This window comes from Heliangelus exortis, chromosome 16 (assembly GCF_036169615.1).
Source record: "Heliangelus exortis chromosome 16, bHelExo1.hap1, whole genome shotgun sequence".
NCBI lineage: Eukaryota > Metazoa > Chordata > Aves > Apodiformes > Trochilidae > Heliangelus > Heliangelus exortis.
The window spans coordinates 12,293,027-12,305,446 of record NC_092437.1 but is presented as its reverse complement, the minus strand read 5'-3'; the positions used below and the strand labels follow the sequence as shown (position 1 = coordinate 12,305,446).

Genomic DNA, 12,420 nt, shown 5'->3' with positions numbered 1-12,420 from the left:
GACCACTATGTAACAGTTCAGTAGAAAATGTCATGGTTTTCCTCTGGTAGTGCTCTGATCTTCCCTCTAACCACCACAATCCTTTGCAAAATTGATGTTTGCTTTCAAGATCAGTGCTGTCCTCTGTGTGTATCACCAGAATTCATAATGTTGTTATGTTCCTGTCACCTAGGGGTGTACCTTTGAGTCTGGGCTATCTCCATGCATTTCCTACTTGTAAAGGATGAAAGAAGCCACAAGTTAGAGAAATGTGTAGTGCTGAAGGTCTGTCTTAGGATGGTGTAGTCCTCATTTTGCTGATGTAGCAAACTTGTCAGCATGGCTGCACACTGGGTTTCTGTGCAAGCTTTGCTTTCTCTACCTGCAGCCCCCAGGCTGGAGAGCAGGAGCATGGAAATTATTTTCCAAATTTCTATCAGCTTTGGGAAATACAGGTGAAGGCTCCCCCCCGTTTCACACATGAATTACAGGCTGCATTATTTCTTTGAGGCTAGAAACAGCCATTCAAGGACAGTTTTAGGAGTGGGTGGTTTATTTCAGTTAAGGGAAGGGAGTAGGCATGGCTGCAAAGAAAACAGCATTATTTTATTTAAAAGTTAAACCATCCTTCAGCCCAGTACTGAGATGTTTTAGAAGCATCTTTCTTTGACTAATGTGATTTTTCTTTCTTTCTTTTTTCTCTCTATCTAAAAGCCTTCAGCATTGCCCCAAGGGCTGCTGAGTAATGTCTGGCTTCAGGTAGTTGAAGAGGGTTTTGCTTCTGATTGAAAGTCCTTTTGGGGAGTGTTTTATAAGATTCCCCTCCTCATGAGTTGCTGTCACTTTTAAATTCCCTAAGACAGGCTCTGTTGCTGATGTATCAGTCCAAGGAGCTTGTACAGTACCAGAAGTGTTCCATGATTCTGTGTTTTGGCTCTAAGTTGTACCTAGCCCTTAAAACATCTCCCCCCTCAAAGGTTGTTGCACGCACAGAGATACCAGGTTCCATCAGCTTATTTATGACCTTCAAAATTTCCAGCCAGATGCAAGGTTTGCACCTTGAGACAATCTTTGTAATTAATCTTCCCAGCCTGCTGTGAAGGTAAGGAACAGGCATTGCCTGCAGATTGGGGATTGGAGGGAAGAAATGAGATGCAAATCCCTGGTAGCATCAAAGGTTTTTCAGCCCCCAAACAGAAAGAAATGCTTTGCTGTCCAGGTGGTCTGTCCCCAGAAACTGCTGGAGATAGCACCTGCCCCATGCCTGGCTCTGCTCCTCTGCAACAGGAGGGAGGGCAGAGGGGGGGCTCTGCTGTCCTGCAGCATCTGGGAGAGGTTGGAAGGAAGAAACCACCACCAAAGCAAACCCCCCCTTCCCTCTGTCCCCCTAAAAGCAAACCTCCCCTTCCCTCTGTCACCCCAAAAGGAAGCCCCAAGGGATGTCATGCCAAGCTAGCACTGAAGTGATCTTCCAGGCATGCTGACCTGATGCAAGGGCACTGGAAGTGCCTCTAATGAAAGCTCTTGGTATAGATGTGGGTGGCAAGGTGGGGCTAGAGGTGCCAATTCCTCCAGCTGAAGGTGGAGGATGAGGAGAAGCATGCTGTTAATAACAGGAACATGGTTTCTCACTGGGCAGGCAGCCAGCTCCTAACCATAGGGATTTAAACTCCTAACCATGCAAGGCATGGATCTTTGCTCACCAGACTGATATTTCTTTCCTGTCAAGGCAGGAAATGTCCCATGGGTCAGTCAGCCTGGTCCTGACCCTTTATGTGTTTGGAGAGGTTTGCTTTCCAAACCTGCTCCTGGCTTTTCTGTTTGTAAAAGACACTTCTGCTGGGATGCCCTGGATGCAAGGCTGCAGCTTTGCTTCAGGTCAGAGCTGGAGCTGGTCCCTAGTGCTTTGTTTGTAGGCAATTGGGTTTTGTGCCTACAGAAAAGAGGAGGAACAAGTGCCAGTCTTTGAAAAGGATGAGTTTCCCAAATACTGGAGGTTGATCAAATGTTTTTTTCTTCTTCTGTTACATTTGCAAGGTACAAACTCTTGTTGGTTAATTTTTCTGCAGCAGTGAGGTTGCACTTGGATAACTTGGGCTGCTGGGAAGTCATGGTGCCCACTGATGGGCTCATGCCCAGTTTGGGGTAGGATTTCCTAGTGCAGATGGGGTAATGGTCTCCAAGGCCTCTCTTGCCAGCCTTGGCAAAGCTGTTTTTTAGTGATTTGATGCTCAAATATGGAAGATTACTTTTGACTTCTCCTGCTGCAGCATTTGTTCTTTCTTCTCTTCCACCTTGGAGCCAGATCTATGCATGTTCTCTACTTGCCTCCTGGTTTATTCTTTATCTAATATTTGATTTTCTCTCATGGCCTTTTACTGAAATCAGTATAAATATTCCAGATCTACCCCTCTAATTCTTTATTAGTCCTGCATTTCTATTATCACTTTCAGCTTTCCCTCAGTGTCCTCCTCCATCCTCTCTCACCAATTTTCTCCTTTAATTTTCCTTTTCCAGTCAGCCCTGGTTATTCTAAATGCCCTTCTGTAAGACATTTACGAGCCTTCTCATGACTTCAGCACTTTCCAGGCCCTTGAATCTGCTGTTTGTTTGTTTGCTTGCTTGCTGTTTGTTTTTTACAGAGAACAACCAATGCCAGAGGTTTTTATTCTTCATGTGTCTTTCCCTAAGATCAAGTGTCCCCACTGGCAACTCCCTGCTTTCAACATCATTTCTTTTGCTTGTCCTTTGTTGCTTCCTTCTAGATAACCCACATGCCACAGATAAATCACTCCTCCCCTGCTACCCCCCAATGGTTCCCCTTGCACCCCCCTTCATTTCCTTCCACCATCTCTGTTTGAAACCTCTTGCCCTCACCATCCAGACTTCAGTCCCACTGCTTCCCCATCTCCATCTCTGACACCTCCCAGTGTCTCCCCTGCTTTACCTCCTCTGCTGGGCAAGCCCCTGTGCATGTTCACTGCTTGTGACCAGCTTCTGCCCTCACTTCTTGTCTCGTGGCTTGTTTCTTCTCCTCAACCCTTCCTGTCCTGCCAGATGTTGCCCATGGGCACTGTCCTGCTCTGCTGTGCAGATGCTGGGGTCGGGTTGCTCCTCTGCTTTGCAGTGATTTGTGTTTGCTGACAGGGGGTGGAAGCATGGACATGGTCTCCCTGTTTGCCATCAGCCTTGCTTCTTAGTGACAGCAGCTCTGAGCTGCAATTAAATACAGCAGGTGACCTTGAAAGATGCTGAAAACAAAACTTTGCCAGGGAATTAAAACCGTAGAGCTGGAAGCAGAAATTAAAGAGGAGAGGGGGAAAACAGGGCAGCCCCTTTGGTTTGTGCACGGGGCCACTGACACAGCTCCTCCCATGGCACTCAGCTCTCTTTCCAGCCTACCCATAGCTCAGCTGGTGGATTTTGAGAAGCTGTCACCCCGGGCAGCATACAATGAAGCAGCAATCACAGGCACACATGCTCTGAACGCCTGCAGAACAAGGACCTGATTTTTGCTGTCCCTTCGCTTCAACTCCCAGCACAGCCCAAGGCTGGCAGCTCCTCCTGGGTGTCTGAGTTACAGGGTCTGCTCAGCAGCCTTCAGTCACTGCAGCTTCCTATTTATTCATCCAGAAGACTCGTTTTTTTGTCAACATCTAGTTTGATTGCAGAGTAACTTTTGTATTATAAAAGCACAAGCGAAAAATATTTTTCTTGGACCTGGGTATTAACTTCCCAGCAAATAGTGAATTTGATAAAGAAAGGAATTTGAGGGACCAAAACCAGCTGTGAAATTGGATTGCACACTGGATGAGGAAGGAGACACTAGGAACAGGGTTCTTTGAAAATTCTGAATGCTTCAGTGGTGCTTTTTATGAAATCTGACTTTTGAAATATCTTGTTTCTTAACCTGGATCTTTGTAACATTTTAAATTTGTACATCCAAAAAAAGAAACTACAAGTTGGTGCAGTAAATTTTGACTGTACTAGAAAACAAACAAATCGTACTTCTGTTCTTGCTCCAAACCTTTGTATTGGCAACTGGAGCAAGAACTTTGATTTGCTGGCAAAAATGAGGATGATGTGGGTGCCTGCAGGCTCTTGCTGATGGTTGCACCCCTCCACCTTCTCCATTCCTGGGCTCTGGGCACTGCAAGAGTCTGCTGACGTGGTAGCTGTCCTTATCTTTCCAACTGCAATGCTTATACCCAAATTTGAGCAGAAAATGAGTTGTGTTTGGTGTTTGGTTTGTTTTTTTTTTCTAATCCTCTAGCTGTTAAGATGCATTTCAGCTCTTTACGCTGACTCACTGGCCTGGCCTAGAGCCAGTTCATGTATGTGCCTCCCCCATCATTACCATTCATGCCTCAGAAAGCAGCTGTGCTTACAACACTTTTCAAATAAACAGGCAACTGAATTATGGACTTCAGAGACTGGTCCAAAGTTGTTCTGCTCTCCAGCACCCTGGGCGAAGGCTCCGGCTGCCAGGCTCGTGCCTCCTCCCTCCACAACCCAGGGCTGCCAAGGACTCTGGTGAGTGAGGATCTAAGTCTGGTCCCAGACGTGTAACAGACATTTAATTTGACTGAGTACTCCCCCATTCCATCCATTTTGCACCTACTCCTCTCTGGATCCAGTAAGGAGGAGGAGAAGGACATGGATATCATCTTTGCTTTCCAGGTTTTTTGCATGTACAAAGCAACAGGAAAAGTTCACAAAGTTACAGCACATCTTCATGGGTCACCTGTGACTCCTAAAACACAATGCAATTACTTCTGCAATGCAATTTACTTCTGCAATGCTGCAGAAGTAAAATGTGAATTCTGGACAGAGCTCCCAGACACTCATCAGAATAAACCCCCACCTTAACCAGACTTTCACACTGTGGCTGCTCTCACTCAGCTGCAGTTGCAAAACTGCAGGTTTGTTACTTGTAAGCACTTACCCACACATTGTCCTCTTCAAAGGAGGGAGACACATTTCAAACCAAAAGGCATTTGTTGAGCTACAACAGCTCAGCTGCCTGAGTTTTTAACAAAACCCCACAGCTGGATGGGCAGAGCTGTCTCCGGGTTGATGTTGATCTCGGTCTGGGCGGAGGCCCTTTCCCAAGGAGAAATAGGGCTGATGGTGATTAATCCTCCAAACCTCCCGAAACCTATTTCATCCCGGAAAAGACAGCCGATCCCAGAGACAGTATCTGACAGCAGCATGAGGAATCCTCTCTGCTCGGCTCCCAGCCCATCCAGGGGTGAGTGTGGGCTCCCCGGTGCCGCTCCCTGGCCCAGGAGGCTTCTTGGCTCCTCTCCCAGCGCCTGTGAGCGGCTTTGACTCCGGGCAAAGGCTCTTATCTGCCTCCCTTTGTCTGTCTATAAAATGGGCATGAGGCACACTTCAGGAATGGCATTTGTTTTCGGCATCAGTCGCTCTGCTTTGAAAGCCTGATGTGAATGTCACATTGCACTGGCGGTAGCTTTCAGTTTCGCCTAAAAAACCAAATCAAACCAAAAAAACCCCAAAACAACTCTAGGACCGCGTCCTTAGCACCACGTTGCTCTGTAGCAAACAGGAACATGCCGCCGGGCTCGGCTATTTAAGCTGAAAAAAAAAAAAAAAAAAAAAAGGAAGAGAGTTCCTAACCCGGATATCCTCCCCAGACCTTCCAGCGCAGGCAGCAGCAGCGTCCCGCACCCAGCCGGCAGCCAGGGCAAATCTTATCTACAGCCGCACTCGGCAGCTTCAGGAAGGCCGAGGCAACTTGAAGACCTTTATTTTATTATTTATTTATTTATTTAAACCACACACACACCCGCCCGCAGCCACACAGACAGCCCTCCCCTCACTCTTCCCTCCCTCCCCCCCCTTCCCCAAAACGCATGCGGACCAGCTCCCTTTCTCCAAAGTCCCTCCCCACCAGCCGCTCTCGCCCCATCCCCGGGGAATGGTTCTCGTCTCCGCGCCTTCCACCTGCCGGGGCCGGGCTGCTCCGCGCCCTCTCCGCGCCGCGCCCCCTCCGCGGCTCCTCCTCGGGGCGGAGCTGTGGCCGCAGCCGGAGGCGGGCGGGGGCCGGGGCTGCGCGGCGCCGCTGCCTTCTCCTTGCTCCCTGCTCTTTCCCCCCTCCCTGCTCCCTGCTGCTCCCTGCCTGCTTCTTGCCGGGCGGCGGGAGCGCGGGGCCGGGCCCGCTGCGCTGCGGGAGCCGCGGAGGTGAGTGCGGGGCCGGGGGAGCGGGGAGGGAGCGGAGCGGAGCCGGCCCGGCGGGGCAGCGGCCCAGCGGGATGTTGCGGGCGGAGCGGCGGGGACTTCCCCGCTCGTTCCTCCGGTGTGTGGCTGTGTGTCCATCTGTCTGTCTGTCTGTGTGTCTGTGTCCCTCCGGCGTGGCCAGGGCAGCGGCTGCAATCACGGCGCGGAGTTTCGGTAACTCAGCCCGGTGCAATCCTAACCCCGGCTGGAGGGAGGCACTTCGGGAATGCAGTCCGCTCCCTTCCCCGGGCGGCACCGGGCACCCGGGTACTCCCTCGGTACGCTGGGCTCACCCCTTTCCTGGATGCATCTTATGGGGAGGACCCAATTACTCCCTCGAGGCAGTTTTTACTCCACTGAACCCTTGGCGTTAGTGTTTAAATAGACGTTTGTACCGTGGGTCATCATGTGAAACCCAGGAGGCTGAAGATACCAATTCCTTGTGTTTGTTCCTGAAAAGGTTTTGCTTGTTGTGTTTAGAAGTCTTCCTTTTGGCGTGGTTCGGGTGTAGAAGAAATACCCTGGAGGTAGCCTGAATATAAGCAGCTGTATTGCCTGAAATGGCATCAGGATTGCAAGTACTGGTTTCGGTGTGAGCTGAAGGTCTTTCTCGGAGAGTCTTCTCCATACTCTGGCAGACCAGAGGAACTTCAGCCTCAACTTCAGTCCCTTCTCCAGCTCCGGGGTCTGAGGTGGCAGGGGTGGTAGGGATGCTTTCAGCTGACTGTTGACAAACCAACAAGTTGGTATCCTCGGTTACTTACCACGCAAAGGTCTTTTCTGCACTGGGGTAACTGCTCGAGGAGGAAGAGGAGGATGCTTCCAGCTGCAACGGAGTAGCAGAGGAAGTGGCTTCTAACAAATTGTCAAGGAAAGCAGAGGGCTTACAAACCTGGGGAGCAGAAAAACCAAACCTCAGAGTTCTAGCCCCTTGTGTTGCCCAGCAAATACCCAGGGAACCTTGGAAGGAGCAGCTGCCTGGGCTGCCCTAACTTTCACCTTGACCCTCGTGTCCCGAGTCCTACCATTACGGGTAGGTGCTTTTTCACAGATGGAAGAGTCAAATGTGATTGAATGATGATAAAAAAATGATGAATGATGATAGAAAGCAGAAGGGTTTGGTTTTTTTTCAGGCTGGCACTGAGTTTAATTTGGTGGGGAATCGTGTTTGTTGTGAAAGACATAACATGCTAAATCCTGAATATGAAGAATACTTTTTCATTTCTGTTTTTCCGTTCCTTGTTTAATCTCTGGTATGGCTTGGGCTAAAAACTATGTATGATATTGCAAATACACTTGCTACATTATTTTTATGGGGTTTGCTTTATGACTTGAAATCTCATATGAGGTTTAAAAAAAAAAAGTTACTTATTTTCCTTCTGACTGGAAAACATAAGTGACTAGTTCATAAGAAAAATAAGATGGAAAGCAGTGAACTGCAGATATCTGTGGTGGATGTGGTGAAATGTTGAGATACTGCATCTTCTTTTTGCCATCAAGACCACGTGTCCAGGCTGCCCATTTCTAACAATGTCTTGTTGTTGAGTCCATCGTTGCAGGAAAAATGACTCTGTGTGAGTGTGCTGGTACCGATTGTACCAGCTCCTTGGTGCTCCTGCATCACTTCTGCAGCCACTTTGTTTGAACCTTATTTTCCCTTGGTTTAATAATTTATAAAATGCCTGTTGCCTCTAGGCACGTTTCATCCAGTAAGAAGAAAAACATCAACCAGTGTTTACTGGTTATGGAACCTGAGGTTGACAAATAATGAAGCTTTTGTGGATGAGGGGATGTCTCACTTTTATCTTATATAAACTCATGAAAATGCAGGGTTTGTGCTAAAAGTCTTCTGGCAATGTTATTCCTTTCTTATCCTTAAAGTTTCCTGTGTGCTGGTGAAAAAGTGGGATTTAACTGTGACCTTTCTTAACCTGTTTTTGGGTCTGCTTTTCCTTTTTGCTGTTACTTGTGTCTGGCTCAAGTTTGGCATCTCTTGGCTATTTAATGGTTGTGAATTAAGATAGCAAAATCTGGTCCTGTATCTTAACAGGCTTCATTTCTTTGGCGTGAAAGAGGTCAATCTCTTTCTGGGTAATATATTGCCCTCTCAAATCCTCTGCCAGATACTTAAGAAGCACTATCATTAACTGTATTTTGAATCACTCTTTGAGCTGGAGGGGAAAAATTGGCCCGCAGTTCATCTTGTCTCCTTTGAAACTGCTAAATGATGATTCAGTGACCTCAGTGGGTGAATTATATCACCAGCTAATTGGCCTAAGAAGAGAAAAGTTGCCTGTTATCAAACAAACTGGGTGCTGCTGTTCTTCATCTCGAAACCCTCAACTGCCCCAGGTGCTACCTCCAGTTTCAAATACTTCTCTAGTTCAGTTGTGGTGCTGGAAAGGGAACCTGGTAAACTCTTTGTTAGCTATGCCTGTGCTTGGTATCCCTTCCACCTCCTGCAGATTTTAAAGTTATCATCCCTTAAAGTATACGATTCTTAATAGTTCAAGTTTGATTTCCCTTGTGGGTAGCCCTCTCCCTCCTCAAAGGGTGAAACTCGTCACCCAGGTGTGATATTTTTGGAGGACTTGGCTGTGCCAGGACTCTCAGCAGAGCTGCATTTAGGAAGGAGACAAAAGCATAGTGCAGGGCTCCCCCTCATCCCCTTGCCTTCCTCATCCCTGCTTTGACCAAGCCCTTTTCAGGAGCCATGTGCCTCTCCCTAGATGTGCCTGGCAGCTCTGTGCTCCGATGCTGGGAGCACAGGTCAGGATTAGCCCTGGCCTGGGCAACCAGAGGTGCTCTGGGGCTGGTGTGGTCAGGGAGAGCAGGGCTGTGTGTGTCTGCTGAGCAGCCTGACCTTGTTTGCTTCTTGGGAATCGTGTAGGGCTGTTGGCTGCTCTGCGAGGAGGGTGGGTGGTCATTGCAGGAGAGTGCTGGTGTGGAAGCATCCTGGCACAGCTTGTTCATCCCTCCCTGCTTAAAGAGCTGCAGGAGAGAGCTGGGATGTGTGAAAGGGGTCAGCTGCTGGCTTTTTGCAAGGCTGTTAGTCGAGTTACACCACCTCCTAGGATGGCCTTGCCAGCTGGCTCATCTTTTAGGGAAGTTTAAAGAGGCTTATCACAATCTTACTAGAAACCTGTCATCTTCTATTCATCTGCTTGTCTCCCCTTGTCTCCTTTCCACGTGCTCCCTTGCTCATTCATCTCGACAGCACTGTTCTGCCTGCACAGCTGCTGGTCCACACTGGTTCTGCTGTTTGCCAAACTCTTGTTGAGAGTATTTTCATCTGTGGACTGTTACTTTTGCTGTCCAGCATGGGGTTCCTTTATAGATACTGTATTACTGGGGCTTTTTGTTTGGGTTTTTTTTTTTTGTTTTTTTGTTGTTTTTTTTTTAAGGACAGCAGAGCCTGAGTGTTTTGCTGGTTGGGGTGGAGGTGCAGGAGGATTATGGCACCCAGGAACAAGCAGACTCCAGCTCTGAGTAAGCCAAAGCCCTGTCCCACTGCAGGTCCTGCACAGCGTGGTTGGCAGCAGCACGAGGGACTGGGAATTGGGAATGGAATTGTGGGTGGGAACCCCCAGCTGCCCACACCTTCCCCTCTGAAATCTGGGAAGTCCCCACTGCAGGGGGTGGCCCTGTACATGGCTTTAGTAAAGAGCACAAAGAGCAGCAGAAAGAAAGGCAAACTCTGGGAGGTGAGAGGGGTGAATGCAGCATCCTGAGCCTCATAGCAGAGTGTGAAAGGCTCACATTGCACAGTTTTAAAGACTCCTCTTAGTAGGTTGCTGGGCCATCTCATTTAAACTATATTATTATCTAGAAAGGTTGGACCAAATGATCCTTGGGGTCCCTTCCAACCTGGAATTCTATGATCAGTGAGAACTGGTGCTGCTGAACTGTGTCTGAGCTCAGCAGCACCTCTGCTATCTGGGGCTAATGCTACTTTCAAGGTAATGTGGTTCTGTCTGATGGAGCTTTTCCTTGCAGCTCTCAGGGGAGTGAGTCAGTACTGGGCTTAACACCACAGCCACGGAGAAAAAAACAAAAAACAAACAATTAAAAAAAAAAAAAAGCTTGAGAAAGGCTGAGCCTTAATCCCCATACAAAGCAAACAAAAGGTATATCGTTTGACTTGGATCAGGTGAGCTGCCAGAGCTCTAGAGGCCCCTGGTGGGAATGCAAAGGCTGTGGGGAAGGTGGCTTGGCCACCCCTGCTTCCATGGACAGCATCCCTGTGCTGCTCCTGGAGCTTCCAGGCTGCTTCCCCCCATGGCTTTCATAGGGATGCACCTTCCCCAGCTCAGCACCTTGCTTCTTGCTACCCTGCAGTGTTGCTACCAGGCAGGGAAAGAAATCAGGGTGCTTTTTTTTTTTTTTTTTTTTTTTTTTTTCCTCAGAATAGTCAGCTGATTCCATCCCATGGGAAGTGGTTGAAAAGCAGGAGACAGGTAGGTTGGCACTCCTGCTTCTTAGCCTTCCATAATTCCAGCCTGAGAAGGGTAGACCCAGAAATGCAGTTGCTGGGTCCTTTTCTGTGTTTGCATTTGAAAGAGCTTGAAAGGCTGTGATTAATGAGGCTAAATGGAAGCTTGATAAGCACTAAATTCAAATGAACCTCAAATAAAAATGACTTTGTAAGAAGACTTTTGGTTGCTGCAAAGTGTGACTTGTGGGTTTGGGCTGGTGCTGTTTGGTTTATGGTTGGCAGAGTGCCCTGCTTGGGATGTCCCCCATGTGAGGTGTGTGCCTGCTGCCCCAGCCCTGGCTCTGCAGACCCTCCTGCAGGCTGATGGTTCTTTCTTGGTTTGGGTTAGTATCATGTTTCCAAATCTGGATGATCACCTCTGCATCCTGGAGCCCCCCATGTCCCCATATCCAAGCTCCATTTAAGGATGCTCTAATAGCAGCAGGCCGGCTGCCACGGCCTTGCGGATCAGAACCATTGGCCTAATCTATTTTTAAAGTGAATTAAACTGGAAAAAGGTACTGCAACCCTAGAATAAGCAGCCACCTGGGGAGTTAACCCAGAACAGCTGTTCTGCTTTGAATTCTCACCCTGTCTCACTTCAAGATAACTTTCCTTTCCATGGAAGCAAGCTCCATAAGCACAGAACGCAGGGCATGACTTCACCCAAAAGAGCTAGGACAACATCTTATTTTTCCCCAAGTTCTTCTCTGCATCACTTCCTGGTGATGATAACACACTCCTTAACTTAGGGGAATAAATATGCCTCATTCCCTGCAGAGATCTGCACTCCTTTCCTACCCCCACCCCAGTATTTGCTGTAGCACCCTGACTGCCAGCATCCCACTACTTCCCCTCTTCTCTGCTGTGACACCAGCAGCATCCCTGAGTACTCCTCACCCCAGAGGTCCAGGGCAAGATTTCCATGAAGACTTTTTCTTAGGCCGGGTGGGACCATCCCAGCTTTCTGCCTGAGTCAATGTGAGCCCTAGGGAAGAAGCAGCATCAGGTGCCTTTTTTTTTTTTTTTTTTCTGAGCCAGGACTGATAACCTGAGCTGGGCATGGGTGGCAGGTGTAAATTATTTGCAACAGCCGACCCAGGCACTGCTCTGGTGCTGCTCTCAGCTTGCCTGGGCTGGGAGGAAGAGTGGGGATATTTGTTTGCATGATGCTTGGAGTTGTGCTTGAGACGCTGCTGCTGCTACCCTGCTCCTGGGGATTTGTCAGGCTCCAGTTAAATGTATATCATTTTAACATCTCATGATTCTTTGGGGGCTGAGTCATGGCTTTTTTGGCCCGAGTGAATCATAGCCCTTGAACTCCATTGCTAAATTCATTATGCAACAATTACAGGGTTGGAAATGCCACCCTAAGTGCACACAAACAAGCTGGCAGCAATTTTCCCCTCCTTTTCTCTCCCCCTACGTTGCCAGGAGACTTTCCATGGGAGTGTGCTCCTTAGCTCTTGCCTCCACCCTGTAGGTGAGGGGCTCCTTGGCACCCTTCATCTTGATGCTTTGCCCTTCAGGTGGAAGGGGCAGGAGGTGCTGGTTGGGTATTCATGGAAGAGAGGAGAGGGGAGAGCCTGGAAGGGGAAGGCTGGGGGTTCACAGCTTTGCTCAGGAGTGCCAGTACCAATTCTGTCCCAACTGTTCCATGTGACATTATGGCACCTCTAATGGTCTTCATGGAAAAACCCCAAGTCTGAGGCATTGTTCTAGAGTGT

General features: G+C 48.6%; 1 protein-coding gene across 1 annotated transcript in view; it reads left to right on the top strand.

Annotated features, from left to right (window-relative positions):
* The first annotated feature begins 5,916 nt into the window (after nt 1–5,916).
* Nucleotides 5,917–12,420, top strand: part of PPP1R16B (protein phosphatase 1 regulatory subunit 16B) — a 63,949-nt gene continuing 57,445 nt past the window's right edge. Inside the window, exon 1 of the mRNA XM_071760002.1 lies at nt 5,917–6,183. The gene's annotated coding sequence lies outside the window, so the exon portion shown is untranslated. The remainder of the gene's footprint in view (nt 6,184–12,420) is intronic.